At 27.8% G+C, this 12,420-nt stretch overlaps 1 protein-coding gene across 4 annotated transcripts in view; it reads right to left on the minus strand.

Annotated features, from left to right (window-relative positions):
* LOC111676740 overlaps nucleotides 1–12,420 on the minus strand; it is a 92,119-nt gene that overhangs the window by 61,059 nt on the left and 18,640 nt on the right. For 3 of the 4 annotated variants that reach the window (XM_046946156.1, XM_046946158.1, XM_046946155.1), the window contains exon 3: nucleotides 767–880. The gene's annotated coding sequence lies outside the window, so the exon portion shown is untranslated. Of the gene's footprint in view, nucleotides 1–766; nucleotides 881–11,481; nucleotides 11,744–12,420 lie in introns of those variants that run through there. The other variant, XM_046946157.1, reaches the window with a different exon arrangement.

Here is a 12,420-nt window from a genome sequence, read left to right on the forward strand (position 1 = left end):
GTTCTAGTTCTGTTCTAGTTCTGTTCTAGTTCTGTTCTAGTTCTGTTCTAGTTCTGTTCTAGTTCTGTTCTAGTTCTGTTCTTGTTCTGTTCTTGTTCTGTTCTAGTTGTGTTCTAGTTGTGTTCTAGTTGTGTTCTAGTTGTGTTTTAGTTCTGTTCTAGTTCTGTTCTAGTTCTGTTCTAGTTCTGTTCTAGTTCTGTTCTAGTTCTGTTCTAGTTCTGTTCTAGTTCTGTTCTAGTTCTGTTCTAGTTCTGTTCTAGTTCTGTTCTAGTTCTGTTCTAGTTCTGTTCTAGTTCTGTTCTGTTCTAGTTCTGTTCTAGTTCTGTTCTAGTTCTGTTCTAGTTCTGTTCTAGTTCTGTTATAGTTCTGTTCAGTTCTGTTCTAGTTCTGCTCTAGTTCTGTCCTAGTTCTGTCCTAGTTCTGTCCTAGTTCTGTCCTAGTTCTGTTCTAGTTCTAGTTCTGTTCTAGTTCTTTTCTAGTTCTGTTCCAATTCTGTTCTAGTTCATTTCTAGTTTTGTTCTAGTTATGTTCTAGTTTTGTTCTAGTTATGTTCTGTTCTAGTTCTAGTTCAGTTCTAGAACCACTCTAGTTTAGTTCTAGTTCAGCTACAACATCCTAACATTCCAGTTTCATGGGAAAATTGTTTAGTTTGTTTTAAATTAAAAACATTTTTCTTGTTTCAAAGCTATTGTAATAAAATATTTTTTTCAACATATTGCCAGTTCCTTTGGCCTAAGAGCAGTATAATCAAATTTTATATTATTACCTTGTATTATGAAGAATTTTTTTTTGGCAACAATACAAAACCAACTAATAATAACAGCGTGGTTTTGCTACGAGTATTACCTTCACTCATGTGCCATTAAGGGATGACATTGTTCTGTAAAAAAAAAAACACATGAATTTGTATAACAAAAGATGTTTAAGAAAAACTTGCAAATTCCACAAGTTATATAATATTCATAACAATTTTCTTCGTTTTTGTCCATAAGTTAAATAAATAATAAAATGTTGGAAGTTGAAAATTTGTTTTTCTTTTACACATATAAATGACACCTGAGTACTGCACAGGAAAAAAAAAACAAAAAAAATTATATTAGATTTGTTAGAAGATTTCTAAGGAATTTGCTTACAGGAAATTTGTGTTTTTGTTGTAGTTTTTTATTTCTATTTTTTATTATTTGAAGTATATTTATTTAAGGCCAAAGAACAATATAAGACAAAATTTTAATTTAAGTTTATTGTGGCTTTGTTTTTTTTTTATTTATTAAGGAAATTTAAATAAATTTTTAAAATATAAAATTTTTTAAAAGAAAAAGTTATCAAATGGGGAAATATAAATAATTTCTTTTTGTAAGGTTGATAGGCAAAAAATCTGATCTTTATATTTACTGTTTTTTAGTTTTGAATTTTATAGAAAATCTGTGTAATTTGTTAGTTATAGTTTGAAAATGAATGGAATTAATATTAATCATACGCCTAGTGTGACTTTTCTTTTAGAGTATAATTTTTTAAAGTTTCTGTGGAAAAATTTTAAAGTTTAAATGGCAAAAGTTTTCTTTAATTCAAAAGGGATTTAAGTACAAATCTCGCATTTTAAAAATATTGTGGCAAATTAGTAAAATTTTTAATTTTATTTTAAATTTTTTAATATTTTTTTGATTTTCTATATTTTGGCTTCTTTATTTTATGGATGTGTCATTATTGTACAGTTGTTTTTGTTGTTTTGTAAATCATAAAAATCAATTTATTTTTATAAATTTCATACTTTCTTTTAATACATTTTATCTGTCAATAAATTGACAAAATTAAATATATAAAACAAAAATCGTAAACACGTATTTTTGTATCATAAAACCTATAAAAGAACACGTTTTAAAAAAACAATATAATAAAATTTCGCTTAAATAAAAAAACTGACCATAAATTCAGACAATATGACACACAATAAAATGTTTAGTTAAATTTATTTTTTTTTGTTATTTTATACTTTTTAATGATGCATTTTTAAGTGAGAAACAATATACAGAATAGTTACACTTTTTTTGTTGCCTAGTGTATGTATATGGTGAAAGCATAGAAAGCAAACATTTTTTAAATTGTATTTTAAATGCAATAAATTGGAAATATATTGGTTTAATTAAAAAGAATAATAAACGTTTTTGCAAAAATTTGATTTATAAATAAACAAATAAAGGTATATGCTTTCAGGCAAATTAAATGTATTATTTTATTTAATTATAAACTACAACAACAAAAAATAACATTTTTTATATAAAATATTCTTAAATAATAAAGAAAAATAAGCTTTATTTATAATGCAAATAAAATTTTAAATAAAAATCTTTAAAATTGCTAAAAATGAAAATTAAAAAGTTCAGTACCACCTGACGTATGATTAATATTAATTCGTTACTAATAATACCTAAAGCTTTGTAAAGTGAAAAATTTTTGAATGAACTTTAAAACTAATAAACCACATATAAGCTAACACTTTAAGCTATTTAAATGCCAAACTTAAGCCCTCAATCTATTATAGATTCTCAGAAAACTTTACATTTTTCTCCTACAATTTCAAATATTATAATTTTATAAAATGTACATTTATATTTAATATCTTTATATATCCATATCCTTAAAGAATGTCAAGAACACTTAAAAGTTATTAAAACTTTTTTTCTTCTTCTCTTCACATATTTTTCCATGAAAAAAAGAAAACTTAATATTTTTTATACTTTTGCAATTATTGCCAACTGAATAATCAAAAGTCAAAGTAACTAGAAAACTTAATTAAAATTTATATATGATTTATGGCAATGACACACATGTAGTTGGAAGATATTATTTGTAAAATGAATGAATAATTCTCCAAAAAAAAGATACAATTTCAAATTTAATGAATATATATACAAAAAAAACAAATCAATGCAATTATCATTTATTTGAGAAAATAATGATTTCGTATTTTTTAACAGAAATATGTATGGCATTTTTTTAACATTATTTTAAAGTTATTTTGTATAAAGGTGTATGATTGTATTAAAGATCTACATCTCTAGCTGACGTTATTCTTAAGTCTAGTGAAATGACTATAATATTCTATAGTCTAGTCTATAGTCTAGTCTATAGTCTAAACTTTAGTCTATCATATAGTCTAGTCTATAGTATATCCTATTGTTTAGTCCATAGTCCAATCTATAGTCTAGCCTATAGTCTAGTCTATAGTCTAGTCTATAGTCTAGTCTATAGTCTAGTCTATAGTCTAGTCTATAGTCTAGTCTATAGTCTAGTCTATAGTCTAGTCTATAGTCTAGTCTATAGTCTAGTCTATAGTCTAGTCTATAGTCTAGTCTATAGTCTAGTCTATAGTCTAGTCTATAGTCTAGTCTATAGTCTAGTCTATAGTCTAGTCTATAGTCTAGTCTATAGTCTAGTCTATAGTCTAGTCTATAGTCTAGTCTATAGTCTAGTCTATAGTCTAGTCTATAGTCTAGTCTATAGTCTAGTCTATAGTCTAGTCTATAGTCTAGTCTATAGTCTAGTCTATAGTCTAGTCTATAGTCTAGTCTATAGTCTAGTCTATAGTCTAGTCTATAGTCTAGTCTATAGTCTAGTCTATAGTCTAGTCTATAGTCTAGTCTATAGTCTAGTCTATAGTCTAGTCTATAGTCTAGTCTATAGTCTAGTCTATAGTCTAGTCTATAGTCTAGTCTATAGTCTAGTCTATAGTCTAGTCTATAGTCTAGTCTATAGTCTAGTCTATAGTCTAGTCTATAGTCTAGTCTATAGTCTAGTCTATAGTCTAGTCTATAGTCTAGTCTATAGTCTAGTCTATAGTCTAGTCTATAGTCTAGTCTATAGTCTAGTCTATAGTCTAGTCTATAGTCTAGTCTATAGTCTAGTCTATAGTCTAGTCTATAGTCTAGTCTATAGTCTAGTCTATAGTCTAGTCTATAGTCTAGTCTATAGTCTAGTCTATAGTCTAGTCTATAGTCTAGTCTATAGTCTAGTCTATAGTCTAGTCTATAGTCTAGTCTATAGTCTAGTCTATAGTCTAGTCTATAGTCTAGTCTATAGTCTAGTCTATAGTCTAGTCTATAGTCTAGTCTATAGTCTAGTCTATAGTCTAGTCTATAGTCTAGTCTATAGTCTAGTCTATAGTCTAGTCTATAGTCTAGTCTATAGTCTAGTCTATAGTCTAGTCTATAGTCTAGTCTATAGTCTAGTCTATAGTCTAGTCTATAGTCTAGTCTATAGTCTAGTCTATAGTCTAGTCTATAGTCTAGTCTATAGTCTAGTCTATAGTCTAGTCTATAGTCTAGTCTATAGTCTAGTCTATAGTCTAGTCTATAGTCTAGTCTATAGTCTAGTCTATAGTCTAGTCTATAGTCTAGTCTATAGTCTAGTCTATAGTCTAGTCTATAGTCTAGTCTATAGTCTAGTCTATAGTCTAGTCTATAGTCTAGTCTATAGTCTAGTCTATAGTCTAGTCTATAGTCTAGTCTATAGTCTAGTCTATAGTCTAGTCTATAGTCTAGTCTATAGTCTAGTCTATAGTCTAGTCTATAGTCTAGTCTATAGTCTAGTCTATAGTCTAGTCTATAGTCTAGTCTATAGTCTAGTCTATAGTCTAGTCTATAGTCTAGTCTATAGTCTAGTCTATAGTCTAGTCTATAGTCTAGTCTATAGTCTAGTCTATAGTCTAGTCTATAGTCTAGTCTATAGTCTAGTCTATAGTCTAGTCTATAGTCTAGTCTATAGTCTAGTCTATAGTCTAGTCTATAGTCTAGTCTATAGTCTAGTCTATAGTCTAGTCTATAGTCTAGTCTATAGTCTAGTCTATAGTCTAGTCTATAGTCTAGTCTATAGTCTAGTCTATAGTCTAGTCTATAGTCTAGCCTACAGACTAGTCTAGTTTATAGTCTAGTCTATAGTCTAGTCTAGACTGTATTCTAGTCTATAGTCTAGTCTATAGTCTAGTCTATAGTCTAGTCTATAGTCTAGTCTATAGTCTAGTCTATAGTCTAGTCTATAGTCTAGTCTATAGTCTAGTCTATAGTCTAGTCTATAGTCTAGTCATTAGTCTAGTCTATAGTCTAGTGTATAGTCTAGTCTATAGTCTAGTCTATAGTCTGGTCTGTATAGTCTAGTCTAGAATCTTGTGTATGGACTAGTCTATAGTCTGGTACATAGTCTACTCTTAATTTTAGTCTATAGACAAATCTTAACGCAGTATGGAATGTCTGGTCTATGACTTGTCAGTTCTACAGTCTGGCTGGAGCATATTATAACCAGCAGTCTAGCTTTTACATTATGTTGTTTCCCATCTGTTTTTCTCCTGTCACCCATTATTTACTCTTGTCAACTTCGGAAAAAAACCTTTTAAATTAAAATTTTTTCAGCAATTTGTATAAAATAATCACTCGCTTACTTTAATTTAAACATTTTTTTTTTGATTCTCCAAAAAAAAAAAAAAAAAAAAACACTGACGTCAAACATGGACATTCTTTTTGCACAAACAAAAACATACACATAAGCACGTTTTTCAAATAAATTAAACATTTCGTTCTTTTTCTCACATACATACAGTGTTTTTGTGCCAAAAGGAAAACATATAAAATTGTATATGTATGTATATGAAAAGTTTATAACAATATACAATTTGTTTTAAAAATTCACGAAACCATATTAGATGTGTTTTATTTTATATATGTATGTAAGTGTGTGTGTGTATATAGGTATTTTTTTAGTATTTTATTTTGTTTCGTATGGTATGGTATTTATTAATTAATATGTGGAAAAAAATGGAACCATTTAATATGCACAACAACATATTTACCTGTTATAAAGTAAAAGTTATATAGAGAGTGTATTGGACTGTTTAAGGTATTTGTTAGTGGGGTGGAATGTGTGTGAGTAAAAGAATAAAATATGTATATAAAAATATTAAATGAAACACATATAAGGTTTTCTACTTGTTTTGGACGTTAATAGGTTTTACTTTTATACATATTTGTACATGTGTTTAGACATGTCATGGGAAATATTTATTAAAACGTTAAAAGAGGCTTCATATGAATTTGATAAAATTTAACATTATTTATTAAAAATTAATTAATGGAATTTTTTTTAATTTTTATACCCTTCACTTTCGTGAGAAGGGTATATATAAGTTTGTCATTCCGTTTGTAATTTCTATAATATAATTTTCCGACCCTATAAAGTATATATATTCTTGATCCTTATAGATAGCGGAGTCGATTAAGCCATGTCCGTCTGTCTGTCTGTCTGTCTGTCTGTCTGTTGAAATCAGTTTTTAGAGGACCCCAGATATCGGCGATGTCTGAATCTTCAATAATTCTATTAGACATGCTTTCGAGAAGATCGCTATTTAAAATCAGCAAAATCGGTCGATTAATAACGGAGATATGAGCAAAAATCCGAGACAACCTCTGAAAATTTCATCAAAAAATTGTTAAAAAAGCAACAAAAACACTGTACATAAAAAAAGATGTACACGTGTGTGTGTAGATGTATTTGGTTTTATTCAGCTGTGTATTTTTTTGTATGTTTGGAATTCAAACATACAAAGTATACACAGCAAAAAAATATGATTTGCATTTTTTGTTAAAATAAAATAATTTTCCCTTTTGTTTTGCAAATATATTTTTTGATGAATAGAAAAAAGTATTTAAAACGTTTTCAATTATATGAGAGTAGATTGTGAGTTATTGTACAATAATTTTTATGCGAATAATGTAAGTTTGAAATTTAAAACTAACACAAATTTTTTCCAAGTGCTTTTTAAAACAATTTTTTTTTTTACGATAAACAAAAACAAAATCTACGTCTCGTCAATGTTTACCAGCAATGAATCAGAGGTCGAAGTCGACCGGCCTCGAGTCGGAGCTTAGCCGCCGCCGAACTATATTTAGTTGGTTGAGCCGCCGCCGAAACATTCGGCTTAAATCGACTCAAATTTTTTTAATGTTTTTATTAACTAGACTGTAAGATCAATTATGTTTAAAATACACTATGGTGAAGGGTATATAAGATTCGGCACAGCCGAATATAGCACTCTTACTTGTTTTTCTTATTATTGTTTAGGTAAATGTTTAGGTAAATCTTGATAAATGAATGCTGTAATAGGTGATTAATATTTGTACAAAATTTCATTACCCTGGGATCATTGTAACGAAAGTTTAACATATATCCTTTTTTTGAGTTTAATATAAAAATTGTATTTTTTTATTGAAGTTTTTTTTTCATATTATAAAAATTATTTTATTTAATTTTTTTTCAAAATATTGTGAAAACTATAAAACTCATTGAAATGTATTGAAAACTTAACATATGGATATAGTGTTTTATTATTAATATTTCGTTAAAAATTTTATTACTCTAGCTTCATTAAAACGGAAGTTGACTATATATCCTTTTTTTAGCTAGTAATAAAAATTTATATTTTTATTAAATGTTTATATTGTTGAAGACTTTAAGGCGGAAGAGAAAACTAACTATAGAGAAAAATATTATTGTTTTAATATATTCTATGATATAATTTTTTTGTTTCTATTACGAACGTGTCTTTGGTTAAAAACAAAAAAATTTTTTTCACAAACCACCACAGAAAAGTCAACAACCTGTGAGGGTATTATAGTCAGCATTTACATGCTTATAATGTAGCAAAACATTTTATTTATACACTGTGCTAAAAAAAAAAAACAAAGACATTTTCTTTACGCTTCCCTAACACTCATGCTCTTCCTCTCTGGTTGCTGCTGCTATATGAGTTTATGCTTTTAAAAGCGGAAATCATTTTTTTGCTACTACTATTCATATGTATAGCTGGCATTATGATAGAAAAAAAGAAAAAAAAAAAAGTATAAAAAAAACTGCCAACAATAAAATGTAAACAAATTTATGGCAACATGTTGATGAAATATTAAAAAAACAAAGAATAAACGAAAATTATAAAAAAAAGAACAAAAATATGCAAACTGTGTAAATATGCAATCAAATATGTAGAGTAGATAAAATGTTATAAATGAATTATTTATTAAAAAAAATTCCTAAAAATGTTGCAAAAAACCCCTAACAATAATAGAAAGGAAACGACAGTAAAAGGCAAATGAATAATAACAATAAAATGTATAAAAATTTCTAACAGCCTAAAAGCACACTTTAATTTTTAATAAAGTTTTTTCCATAGTAAGCTTCATATTAGTTTGTTGGCAAATAGTAAATGCTAAAGTGTTTAATAATTAATTTTTTCCTAACATTCCCTAAAGTATTAAAGCGTACAATTCTGTCATATTAAATATTAAACTAATAAACACCCTACACCAGTAAGTAGTACTATTGTATATAAAATCTATTAATTATTTCAAATAATAAACCTTTTAAGTTGCTTAATGCCTTGATTCTGAAATATTTCAACAATTGATTGACAAAATAAGTGACTTTATGAAAGAGGAGAGACCCATCGTTACGCATTTTGATAGAGGTATTTACTTCTATATGAAGAATGTCATCGTGATATCAGAGTTTATAAGTGAACATTGAAATTCAAGTCATTCCTTAAAGGAAAATAGGGACTAGGATCAAATGAGGCTTAATCATTACTAAATGACGTATTAATTTTAACCAGACAGACCACGGGCAGACAGACGGACAGATAGACAGACAGATAGACAAACAGACAAACAGACAGACAGACGAATATATATACTTTATAGGGTCGGAAAATTATATTATAGAAATTACAAACGGAATGACAAACTTATATATACCCTTCTCACGAAAGTGAAGGGTATAAAAATTAAAAAAAATTCCATTAATTAATTTTTAATAAATAATGTTAAATTTTATCAAATTCATATGAAGCCTCTTTTAACGTTTTAATAAATATTTCCCATGACATGTCTAAACACATGTACAAATATGTATAAAAGTAAAACCTATTAACGTCCAAAACAAGTAGAAAACCTTATATGTGTTTCATTTAATATTTTTATATACATATTTTATTCTTTTACTCACACACATTCCACCCCACTAACAAATACCTTAAACAGTCCAATACACTCTCTATATAACTTTTACTTTATAACAGGTAAATATGTTGTTGTGCATATTAAATGGTTCCATTTTTTTCCACATATTAATTAATAAAATACCATACGAAACAAAATAAAATACTAAAAAAATACCTATATACACACACACACTTACATACATATATAAAATAAAACACATCTAATATGGTTTCGTGAATTTTTAAAACAAATTGTATATTGTTATAAACTTTTCATATACATACATATACAATTTTATATGTTTTCCTTTTGGCACAAAAACACTGTATGTATGTGAGAAAAAGAACGAAATGTTTAATTTATTTGAAAAACGTGCTTATGTGTATGTTTTTGTTTGTGCAAAAAGAATGTCCATGTTTGACGTCAGTGTTTTTTTTTTTTTTTTTTTTGGAGAATCAAAAAAAAAATGTTTAAATTAAAGTAAGCGAGTGATTATTTTATACAAATTGCTGAAAAAATTTTAATTTAAAAGGTTTTTTTCCGAAGTTGACAAGAGTAAATAATGGGTGACAGGAGAAAAACAGATGGGAAACAACATAATGTAAAAGCTAGACTGCTGGTTATAATATGCTCCAGCCAGACTGTAGAACTGACAAGTCATAGACCAGACATTCCATACTGCGTTAAGATTTGTCTATAGACTAAAATTAAGAGTAGACTATGTACCAGACTATAGACTAGTCCATACACAAGATTCTAGACTAGACTATACACCAGACTATAGACTAGACTATAGACTAGACTATACACTAGACTATAGACTAGACTAATGACTAGACTATAGACTAGACTATTGACTAGACTATAGACTAGACTATAGAATAGACTACAGACTGGACTATAGACTAGACTATAGACTAGACTATAGACTAAACTATAGACGAGACTATAGACTAGAATACAGTCTAGCCTAGACTATAGACTAGACTATAAACTAGACTAGTCTGTAGGCTAGACTATAGACTAGAGTATAGACTAGAGTATAGACTAGACTATAGACTATACTATAGACTAGACTATACACTAGACTATAGACTAGACTATAGACTAGACTATAGACTAGACTATAGACTAGACTATAGACTAGACTATAGACTAGACTATAGACTAGACTATAGACTAGACTTTAGACTAGACTATAGACTAGACTTTAGACTAGACTATAGACTAGACTTTAGACTAGACTTTAGACTAGACTGTAGACTAAATTGTTGACTTGACTAAGGACGAGGATTAACTAGACTAGGCTGGACTAGGCTAAACTAGGCTAAAAACTAAACTATAAATAATATTGGACTAGACAGGACGACCAGACTATATACAAGACAATTTTTTCATATTAAAGAGAAAACTAGTCTACTTTATACACAAATCTTTTGTCCAAACTGTATACAAAACTTTTATCCAGTTAATAGGCAAGACTAGTCTATACTTTAGACAGGACAAAAGTTCACACTTTGGTGTAAACTATAGTCTAGTTTATAGACAAGACTCTACCCCAGGCTATGTATACTACAGTCTAAGGTATACACTATAGAAAAAAGACTAGAGTATAGACTGCACTATATAGAAGACTATATGTTAGACTATCAGCTAGACTAAAGTATGGACTATAAACTCTTATCAATGTCAAACCATTAACAACCAGTTGTCCAAACTGATAGCACAGACTATAGACTGGACTAGACTTTTATTAAGATAATATTCCAATCTATCATTTTATTACACATTTTGCATTACTTTTATCGTACCACATAACTAATTTTAATTATTTCTCTAAATATTTTTACAAAAAAAAAAAAATTCTTTCTTTTTTTCCGTTACAAAATTTCCACTTTTTTTTGCTAAATATTTAATATTTTTGCTAATATTTAACTTTATTAAAATTAATATGCTGTTATATTAAGTCAGCTATAAGCAGTCAATTTACATAAAATTTGAAAACACTTCAAGGGTTTTATATTTGTTTTTTTTTGTTCTTCTCATAGATTATATAATATTACTCTATGGCTCTTATAAAAGATTAAATTATATATATTTAAATTTTTTTTATAAAATTTTCCTCTATATATAAAATGATGCATAAAGGTTATTGATTCTATTATTTAAGGTTCATTTAACACCATTATTGGCCAGAAAGTTTAAGGGCAAAGGAAGCACTTTGTGGAAAAAAAGAAAAGTTTTTTTTGGTAATAGCTTAATATTAAAAAGGGATTTTAAGAGATATTTAAATATAAGTTTTTTAGTAATGGTTTATTATTAGAAGTAATTTGGAAAATTATTATAAGGCTTGATATTTATTTAAATTTTCTTTAATTAACAAGCATTTTAATATAAATTAGCAAGCTGTTACTTTCTCCTTTTGTATTTAAAATACTCTGACCATTTCCTGCCATTTCCTTTTACATCCTTTCCATGTGAATGATGAGTAACGGTTAATAAGATGCATTTAATATTCTTTATGGTTTTGCATTTAAAATGATTTACCACAACCATCCGCTACAACTGGCAACTACAAAACGCGTACAATTCTTAAAACTCTCATCATCTTGTTCATCATCCTCTTTATGGTTTTCATTTGCCCTTGGTATCAACTTGATGCCAGACTTTAAGCATTTAAGTCAACAAGCATTTAAGCATGCAATAACAACGTCTCTGTCCCATAAAAATAAAAGATCTGTTGAAAGCAGTATGTCCTTATTGAAGACATTTGCAGTAGTTCTTTAATTTCAAGTCATATTTCAGCTTTTTCGTTGGTGATTGTTTCTTTTGAGTGAAATTATTGTAAAAAGTTTTGATTATTTTATTATATGTATATAATTTTGTATATTTAAATCCCTCGGAGAGAGAGCGAGAGACACAAGCAAAAGCACCAGGATAATTTAAACATAATGTACAGCTGTTACTATATGTGCTGCAGGAAATAAACAGACGTTTCCCTTTTTCCGGCTTTATGATAATTTATTTGCAATTAAAGAGTGGGTGTTGAGTTTGTGCTTAATGAATGATTTAATTAAAGGGAAATTAAATTTTATTATTATTTTTTATTTTTACAGTAAATGCTAATTTGTATATTGAACAAATGTGGCTAAAAATTATATTGCTACCAATAAGATTTCTATATTTGGGGTATGGTCCACACTAGAACAGAGTTAGAACTATAATAGAACCAGAAAAGAACTAGAACAGAAGTAGAACAGAACTAGGACATAACTAGAACTAGAACAGAAGTAGAACAGAACCAGAACAGAACTAGAACAGAACTAGAACAGAACTAGAACAGAACTAGAACAGAACTAGAACAGAACTAGAACAGAACTAG

Source organism: Lucilia cuprina, chromosome 3 (genome assembly GCF_022045245.1).
Source record: "Lucilia cuprina isolate Lc7/37 chromosome 3, ASM2204524v1, whole genome shotgun sequence".
In the NCBI taxonomy this organism is placed as follows: domain Eukaryota; kingdom Metazoa; phylum Arthropoda; class Insecta; order Diptera; family Calliphoridae; genus Lucilia; species Lucilia cuprina.